The sequence below is a fragment of the Lepus europaeus genome, chromosome 17 (assembly GCF_033115175.1).
Source record: "Lepus europaeus isolate LE1 chromosome 17, mLepTim1.pri, whole genome shotgun sequence".
NCBI classification, from domain to species: domain Eukaryota; kingdom Metazoa; phylum Chordata; class Mammalia; order Lagomorpha; family Leporidae; genus Lepus; species Lepus europaeus.
In genome coordinates, this window is record NC_084843.1 from 12,407,708 (window position 1) to 12,417,973 (window position 10,266).

Below are 10,266 nucleotides of genomic sequence, written 5' to 3' on the forward strand. Positions count from 1 at the left end.
TGACCAATTTGATATTCCTGTGAACTTAGCTTGTGGCTCAAAAATGTCACACGTACTAAAACTCACTTGAAAGTATATTAAATTCCTAGACCCTGCTGTTGATGAGAGCGCAGGGTGCAGGCGAGCTGGCTGATGCTGGGATCCAGAGCTCTGGCTCCAGCCACAGCATTATTGAGCACTTCATCAGAGCAGAAGCGATTTCTTGCAAACTTGGGCTGATGCAGCCCCTGCTTCCAACTTAGGGGGTGGGTGGACGGGGCTGGCGGTCAATTCAGCTCTTCCAGGGACAGCCTTGGAGCATCACTGCTCTTGTCCTGTTGGTAGCTGCAGTGGAAAGCAAACAAGAATGCCCTTTTGTCACTTGCTACAACATTCTGAACACAGTCCTAAGGCGCTGCACCGGGATACGTGGGGTGTTAGGAACAAAGCTGGAGAAACGAAGACACGTGTGCAAAGAGTTCAGCAGATTCCGGGCAGGAAGTCGCTCAGGCTGTGAAATCCATCACCTCTCCAGAGTTTAGTAGAAAGAGGAGTCATTTTCCCCCATCAGCTGTACCAACAGCCTGTGTGACATGTACGTATGCAAACATATAGAAGGTCTGGAAGGAAACCCAAACGCTCAGTTACCAATGTGGTCACCTTGGAAGCTGCTGATGTGGCTTTCGAACGATGTTCAGCAAGGAGTTGGGTGCTTCTCATGCTTCTGTTTTTTTTGCAAGGAAAATGGACCCAGGCATGAGCTGTGAAATGAAACATTACTTGAAAAATAGTCTCCATCGCTTTGGCTGGACATCTCACATGTGAACCTGCCCGTTATACAGCACCCCCCCCCCCCCCCGGGCTTTATGGGAACTAGAAACTATGTGGTGTGCCTACAGATCACAGCGCCAAGAAGGAGAAAGAGAGACCAGGAATGGACAGAGTGGAGACTGTAGGAGCATCTGTGGGCAGTGGCTGAGACCAGAGCCCACCTAAAGGGTCCGGGCAGGACTTGATGTGAGCCTGTATTAGGGAGAGGATGGAGGAGAAGGGGGAAATGCATGGACAGGAGAGATGTGGTTGAGTAAGGCCCAGAGGTGACCCCATGGCTGTGGGGCTAAGGACTGCTGGTACCTGGGAATGACGCCACCTGCACTCCGCGTTGGAAAAGGGATTCTTCGGGAATTAGGAGGAAGGAAAGTGACTGCGAACAGCGAGCGGGAGCCGTGAGGACGCTCACAGAGAATTACGCACGTTACAGACGGGCTTGGGAGGAGGGATTAACAAGGGTGTCCGTCAGGAATGTTCAGCCTTACCGAGAAATCACAAAGATCGAGGGACTTTAGTCTTCAGACGACTTTCAGCCATCTACACTCACGCTGGGACGTGGCCGCAACTGCTACATGCCTGGCTCTCTTAGCTGCGTATTAGCAATATCAATTGGAGTCGGTTGATACTTGTCAGTTTCCCAAAGCTTACTGTGTCAATTCCTCAAAAGCAAGACGGGGATAAAAAAGCAAGAAGCCCTCTCCGAAGTCTGCAGAACTTGCCCACAGAGCAGAGCTCGTCTGTTCTAAGAGTAAGCCGCCAGTGGTCTGGGGTGGGTGAGGGTTCCCATCTCTCCCTTCCCACCAGCTTCTGCCTAACGCGGGCTCGCATCGAAGCCAGGCATTCGAGGAGTCTGCAAAAACGTCCTGGGAAATGTGTACCATGGAGAAGCTATGCATGAAATTAAAAACAAATTCTGCACCAAAATCAACTCATCTTTTAATTCCATTTCCATGCACTTTTTGGTGTCCTTCTGTGGGGGGGGGGGGGGGGGGAGGCTGTACATATGTATCTTTACTACATATAGAGAGAATGGGAGTATTTTAAAAAAATTATTTATTTAATTGAAAGAATTACAGAGAAGGGCAACAGAGAGACAGAGAGAGAGAGAGAGAGAGAGAGCGAGAGAGCGAGTGCGCGCTTCCATCTGGTTCACTCTCCAGATGGCTGCAACAGCCACAGCTGTAGCCAGGAGCTTCTTCCAGGTCTCCCACATGGGTAACAAGGGCCCAAACACCTGGGCCATCTTCCGCTGCTTTCCCAGACCACTAGCAGGGAGTCGGCTCGGAAGTGGAGCAGCCGGGACTCCAACCGGCTCGAGTGTGGGATGCTGGCAATGCAGGCAGCATCTTTACCTGCTACGGCACAGCGCCGGCCCCTGAGGGTACATTTTTAATCAGCACTGTATGAGTTAACCATATATAGCTATTAAAAAAATCCATGTATTTTCTTTTCCATGAGTAATAATATAGCACGTTTACAGTGCTGTCTTCGAGATTACTGAAACTTCATCGCCGGATACCATTTCTGTTTGGAAGGGGGAGTCGCGTGAGAGTCGGATGTAGGGTGAATCTGCTGGTTCATTGAACAGCTGGGCTCTCTGAGGTTTCAATCCAGCAGTTCACCCTCATGAAACAATTGAGTTCATTGCTCCAACTGTCATGTCTGTGGGTTATGTCTGTATTTAAGAGATTTAAATATTTATCAGCGTTTTTATTGAGTCATCTGAAGACCTGACTTCCACCGCCTAGCTCCTGTGGGGAGCGGGGCCAGGGGAAGAGCGGCCCCCCAGGGGCCTGGGAATGTCCCCCAGGCTGTCCTCGGCCCGCTGTCCGCCCTGCCCACCCCATCGGGAAGGGCATGCTGCTGAAGCAGAAGCCTGGAGCGGCTCCCCTGTGCCACCGCGTTGGCTCTGAAGAGAAGCACAAGGAGCTGGGAGATTGGAGCCTGCTTTGCAGCGCAGGGAAGCTGTGGAGAGAAGATTACTCCTGCTTCCTCTCGCGAGAAAAGTGCCTCTCGTCGTGAGGACAGCTCTGTTTTCATCCATATTTACGTTTTGTAAGCCTTTGGTAAATATGATATTATTTCAAATAATGTAATAGACACCGGGTGATGCAAATAGATTAGTGCCTATTCCATTTAGCCATCGCTGCGTTTCAGACAAAGATCACAGTGTTTCTAGAGATCCACATCTTTGTGTAGGAGCAGAGATGTGCACTCAAGTTAAAATATTCACGAGAAGCCTACAGCAAAGAAACCTGGCCAACCAAACAGCCGCCGGCGCTTCCGGGCCTGGCAGGTGCCAAGTGCTGTTCCAGAGGCTTCATTTCCACTCTCTCACAGCTGTTTAAAGGTAGATTTATTTTATTTATTTGAAAGACAGAGTTACAGAGAGAGGTAGAGACACAGAGAGAGGTCTTCCATCTGCTGGTTCACTCCCCAGTTGGCTGCAACGACCAGAGCTGCACCTATCCAAAGCCAGGAGCCAGGAGCCTCCTCCAGGTCTTCCCATGTGGGTGCAGGGGCCCAAGGACTTGGGCCATCTTCTGCTGCTTTCCCAGGCCACAACAGAGAGCTGGATCGGAAGAGGAGCAGCTGGGACTCGAACCGGTGCCCATGGGATTCCGGAGCTGCAGGCCAGGGCTTTAATCTGCTGCACCACAGCGCCAGTCCCAATATTTTTTTTTTTTTTAAACAGATGAGTCAACCAAGGCCCCGTGTGGTTCACTGACTCACGCAAGATTATGCAGCTGCTGAGGACAAAGATTCAATTCCAAGTCTAAGAGCAAAGGTCACGTGCTTTCCGTTCTATCTGCACGTGTGCCACGCTGTCGTAAAGAGGAGTTCCCCGAGCACCACCAGGCTTCCTGCTACCTGCGCTTGATGGCCTGGCACTCCCACGGCTTCCAGTGAGAACACCCCAGGAACTCACGCATCCCTTCATGGGTGGTTTTGCATCAGACGCCCCAGAGTTTGTGCAGGGAGGTGACTTCCCCACCAGAATATCCGCCATGATGGCGAGCTGAGTGAGGAGCCTCGGTCCCTACCAGGGGAGGCAGGGGTCTGCAGACGCGGGCCCGCCACCCTTCTCTCCCAGGCACTGGCCGCTCCTCAGCCAGCACCTCCACGAGCCCCCCGCGGCGGCCTCCGCCGAGAGACACCCTCTGGTTCTGTTTACTCCCGAAGAATGAGAGGATACCCAGCTCTCACTGGCGATCCTTGTTTTCTAGGCTTGAGCACATTTGTAACGGTGCATAGCGCTGGTGAGATGGCCAAGACACAAGGCAGAAATCTCTCTGCTTTATTACCTTTCCTTAGTGATCAGGGATTCCCAACTGGATATTCCTCCCCACATTGGATGTTTGCATTGGGTATGCAAATCTCTCTTGCCAGGCCAGTCTTGAATATATTTACCAGGTTTATCGTGTCCGTAACTCTCTTAAATATAGATTAGGAATGCTGGCAAACACTCTTATTCAAAGGGTTTGATCATTTTCAGATTACTCCATAGATCACGACTTAACCTTAGCGTGCTTCCAACAACTTTCAAGTAGGCATTCCCACAAACCCCGAGTTTCATAAAAATGTACTAAATAACCTTAAAGCCCTTTATGAATAATTATGAGTTTTTAAGTTTTTGTGAATCTGCATATTAATTCCGTGCCATAAATAAAACATGAGGCAAAAACCCAGCGTGTTGAGTGTCAGGGGGATAGAAGAAGAGAAGGAGGGATAATTATCAGTTTAATGTGGGAACATACTTAACCTAAAAGATTACCTCCAAAATTGGTGACATCCTAAGTATATTTAACATACAAGGATGATTTCATTTAAATAAAAGGGGAACAGATCTGTATTGAGTCCCTGCCATTTCCACCATTCTCCCAGCAGCCGCCCATGGTTGAGAAAGCGATTGCAGGATCATCATTTGCAGGGACTGGTCCTCTCACATCTGTGGTTTCTTTCTCCCTGAGCGTTGTGTGTGCTGATGCCCTATAATTCCTATTTTTCTGTTTGGTGGTATCATTCAGTTCTCTAGCTGTAACTAGTTTTCCTAGAGGGGAGACTTACTTAGAGGCCGCCCCTGACGAAACCCACTGCGTTTTGCCCGCTCTCAGACCTTATGCACGTAAAAGGCGGCGGCGGGGGGTGGGGTGGGGGGGGGTGTTGTGTGCCAGAGCTGGTGCTCAGATGGTTCTGGGTCCCCATGTTTGAAGTCCCTGGGGTGACAGTACAGGAAGAGCGGGTGGCCCCAAGGTGGCGAGGGCTGGGGATCCGGGAATCTCCCCTCTAGAGCCTGATGTCCCTTGGATACGGTGTTCATACCTTCCCCTGGTTTGCAATAAGAGATAGTGACAACCCCCGGGCTGGTGGACTCATCACACATCTTTGATCATTACAATGGGGTCAGGGGTGGGCTTTTGGCCTCGAGATTAAGATACTTCTTAATCTTCTTAAGCTCCACTCCCAGTGCCAGCTTCATGCAACCGGCGAAGCAGAGGGTTATGGTGCAAGTGGGCGGGGCCCTGCCACCCACGCGGGCGCCCATGTTGACTTCCTGGCTCCCCGGTTCAGCCCAGCTTAGCCCTGGTTGTTGCAGGCGTTTGAGGGGGGAACCAGCACACCGAGGATCTCTGTCTGTCTGTCTGTCTCTCTGCCTTTCCAATAAACAAATAAGGAGGAACTGGGGCAGGCGTTTAGTGTAGTGGCTAAGACGCTGCTTGGGATACCTGCGTCTCTCACCAGAGGTTTTTGAGGGTTTGAGTCCTGGCTCTGCTCCAATTCCAATTCCAGTTCCTGCCAGTGTTGCACCCAGAGAGGCAGCTGGTGATGGCTCAAGTGCTTGGGTCTCCCGCACCCACGTGGGGAGTGACATTGAGTTCAGGTCTCCTGGCTTTGGTTTGGCCCAGCCTTGGCTGTGACAGTGTTTGGGGAGTATATCAGTGGGTGGAGGATCTTTCTTTTTCCGCCTTACCAACAATGAAAATAAGAAATTAAACCTTTTAAAAATGGCCCGAATAGGACTTCCGACCCTGCAATGCACTCCCTTGTGCTCCTACAGTCCACCTGTCAGCAATGCCACCTGAGCAGAGCCCAGGGCCTCCCAGGGTTTGTCCGGGGCATGCTGGTCGCCTGGGATGGCTTCTCGCTCGGGAGCTCCAGGCTGCTTTCCCCATAATTTCTGATGGCCAGAGCCATGGGGATGGAAATTGGTTTTATACGGGGCATCCTGCAGTTGAATTGGTGAGAAGGACTTCTCGCTAGCTTTGGAAAAGGCTGGCCAGGTCATGATCATGGTACAAGGGACCCCATACTTATGGGGAATGTTCTTTCCCAGAGAAAGTTCTAGGAGGTCATTTCTCCCGTTTCTTGCTTCCCGAAGGACCAGCTGAGGCAGGTGCTAAGGTCTGACCGAAGGTGGGAGCCCCGAGACAGCCTTTCTCAGGCTCGTAGACTCGGATGGAGTGTCAAGGACGTCGTTATGTCATGGAGAGTTGTGCAACTCCTGACACCGCCCGCTCCCTTTCTGCTCACTTTTTCCCTCTGATTTTTCTTTTCTTGTCCAATTAGAAGAAGCTAGGAAGCTTAAAAGGGAAAGGACAGTTTAAAATCCCATGCCCGTGACCTGGTTTCACCAACTCTGCCCGCCCTGGCAGTAAGAACTACTCTTTATCCAGTTGTAAATAAATCAGTAGAGAAATGGATTCCCATCGGAAACCTCTCATGAGAAACTAACCCTCTGGTGACCTAGCATTATAGCACAACAAAACATGCTTCAGTCCAGCGATGAGAGGGTGGAATCTAACCCCAGCACTGCCCAGTACTACCTGAGCCTAGTGGGCATGCTCTGTACTCTTGTGGGGCCTCAGTTTCTCAATCTGTAAAACGGGAATGCCTCGAAGTACATCACGGGGCTTAGAGGTGCAGCCCCGCTACCGCTCTGAAACACTGTGCTGGGGTCACTTCCACCATGGGAGACAAGTTCTCCCTCTCCAAGTAGCAGCATGCCTTACTTAATTCTGCCACCCATTTCTTTTTGAAGAGTTTATATTACCGGCACTACACAGTATGAGAGGCTCAGAGCTGAGTTAGACAAGGTTTCCCGCCTCTGTGAGCTCCCAGGGTAACCATGGAGACCAGGAGACAGCTCACCTCAAGTCAGGACTCTGGAGATGCAGACACGGTGAGGATGCAGGCAGTGGCGGTGCTAGGTCTCTGCTGAGTTGCCAACTCATTTCTTAGTGCAAACGAAGGTTCTTAAAGACTTGAGTTGAGAAGAGAGCTCAGGTCCAGGGGCTAGAGGTGGATAAAGAAGCATGCATCACAATTAAAAACAAAAACATTTTTAAAGTCAGGCTTTTGTTTGTAGACTCTGTCACTTCATTACCAACTTGCCAAGGATGGTACAGCGTCTTCTTTGAGCTCCATTAGTGACCTCATGGCTGAAGCCACCTTGAATTGCACCAGCGTTTATTGACAGCACACAAATCACATCTGGGGCTGTTTTTTCTACTTGTATTCTAGGGTAAATCTTAGATGATGAAACTTTGGATTCTGCAGCCAACATTTCCAAACTGTAATAAATTGCAATGTCTATGCTTAGGGCCAAAAAAAAAAAAAAAAGAAGAAGAAGAAGAAGAAGAAGGCAATCTTTTGATACTATGTTAGCCACTGTTACATGAAAACAAAATCCAAAATGCATCCCATAACTCAACATAATCAACAAATACTGTGCTTTGTTTGGAAGGGCCTGGAGCTGTCACCCCTCCCCCAGTCTTGGTATTGTCAGCCAGACCTTGTGAGTTACTGGCTTAATTTAGTGCTGTCCTGTGTAGGACACCTAGAGACCCGTGGACTTCATGTCACAGAGTCAGCAGCAGTGGAAATGATTGGGTGAACTCTTTTCATGGTGCTCCAACACTTTGAAAAGCCAACACAACAATAGTAGACCAGCTGCCCGCCTTGTAAGAAAGGGCGCCTCATTAGATGGCATTTGCATCCCACCAACCACCAAGCCGGGGCTCAGTCATTGCCTGTCAGACACTCAACTCGTTCTCTTTAGTGTTAATTAGCAGAGCAGCAAGGAGTTAATGAAGATCTTAGGATGACTGCGGTCCCCACTCGGTCCCCACTCCAGCACCACTCCAGAGCGGGAGCAGGGAGCTGCCCAGCCCTGGGAGGGGCGTCCGTTCTCCGGAGCCTTTCAGTCCGGTGGGCTTTGTTAGCTCAAGATTAGAAGGAGTTAATTGCTTCAAGATTGCCGGGAGATTAGGTTACAGGGCGGGATGTATCTATGTAAGCATATGTCGGCACTGGTTAGGAGATAGGAGACGCTTATTTTAATAAACTTATGAAAAGAAGAATTAATTTGTCATTACACTGGAAATCTTATTTTATTAACTTAATTTGAAAATGTAAAGCTGTCTGAAATGCTGGGTTTTCACTCACTTTCCTTCTGCATATGCATGGCTCGCAGAGGGGCTGATGTGCAACACTGTTCATTCCCGGAGGTTCTCCTGCAGGGCTGGGGTGCGGGCGGCGTCCGGGCGGGGCGCCGCAGCCCCTGGGCTGGGGTCCTGCTCCTGCTGTGGAAGGCAGCTCTGGGAGACCGGTGGCCGTCCTGCCCAGAGCCCGAACCCATCTGCTTCGCTCTTTGCTGCTTGCCCTGGGAGTGCAGTCTGTGCACGAACACCATGTGCAACTGGGGCCCATGGGAGGGCGAGGCCAAGGGGGACCATGAGGAACGGAGGCTGGCCAGGAGTGTTCAAAGCGCTCCGTTTCCTTTGGACATTGGAAGCAGGGGCGGAGCGGGGCGAGCTGCCTGAGGACAAGGCCCATCCCACCCTACTCTCTGTGTTCTTAGGATCAGGTGCATTTGTTGAGCACCTGCTGTGTGCCAGGAACTGTCCTTAGCACTGTGTTCTTAGCAAATACATTCAATAAGGACTATTAATATGCCCATTTTTCAGACGAGAACACTGAGGCACGGGGCAACTCAGAAGGTTGCCCAAGGGGACACAGTGAGAAGGGTCAGCTGTCCACTCCCCCACTGCCCTACCCTGTCTGTGACGTGATTGAGGGACAGCAGACTCACTCCCTGTCCACAGGGGTAAGGGCTGCCCCAGCAGAGTGTGGCCAGTGTCACAAAAGCTTCTGAGGTTCGGGTTTTAGTCTCCAAAAGAGATTGGAGATCTGGAGTTTTAAATAAAATGCCATGATTTTAAAAATATTTGTCTCCCAATTTTCTTTTCATGTACTGTGCAGGTCCAACAAAAAACCACGAGTGGACAACCCGGGGGATCCCTGTGGACGATGGGGAGATTTTGCCGGGAGCTTCACCCCCAGAGAGCCTTGTACTGGGGTGGAGGTCTCAGTCAACAGCGGGTGCTTTAAATGAGTGGAAAAAGGGAATTAGAAGATATTTATTTTTTGGTGCAAAAAATGTTGAATTCCATGCATTTTTTCAGAATATGTATTTGCCATGAGCTTTTTGAACATTCTTCACGCTGGTGTGGAGCAGTGACGCACTACAACCCTGATTTACAGACAGCTGTCACTCAGCATCTCCCGCCCCCTGCAAGCCCAGTGTCCAATCAGCATCAGCCCGATGTCCCATCTTTATTCTGACTTTTCTAGGGGGAGGAAGCATGTCGGGATTAGAGGAATTAGAATTTCAGAAAAAACTATTTGCACCCTCTTCCTGGGCCACTCACTGGGTCCCTGCTCCTGAATGGGGTTAATGTGAATTGGGGAAGATAAGCTTAAAAGTGTGTAACAAGCAGATACGCACAGAAGGGTCACCCTTGGCTGTCGCGTGTCCACAGCCCTTCTGCTTGGCTGGCGGCCTTGCACGGTGGTTGCACATCTATGACCCCACCTCTGCCAAGTGGGTCCAAGAGAGCAAGAAACAAGAAGGTGCATGATGACGATTCCAGGGTCTTCCACCCCCACTTTAACCACGGTGACAGCTCACGTTTTGAGTACCCTGAGGAAAGGATTTCTGTGCGTTGTTGAATTCCATAAATACTATCAACTGGGTATTGTGAGTCTTATTATCAGCCCATCCTGCAGCTGAGGGAACGGGGTTACTTTGAAAGATGAAACAGCTCATCTGGGCTGGGATCAAACCAACCTTGCTCCTTCCTGCCCCCAAGCAAGCCCGTAGGTAGCAGAGCAGGAGTTGTCAGCTCTTCTGTCAAGAGCCAGCTAAGCAATCTTGCAGCTGTTGTGGGCCAAACACTCTATTGCAACAGCACAACTTTGCTTTTGTTGTAACACAAAAGTATCTGTACCCAATAGCTAAACAAATGGGCCTGGCTGCATCTCAGCAAAACTTTATATTAAAAAACAAAACAAAACCGCAGGTGGTGAGCTGGGTTGGACACAGGCTAGAGGTTGCCCAGGCTTGCCTGTGGCTACACAACTTCTCAGTGCACAGAAAAGAGTCTGACTGCTTGG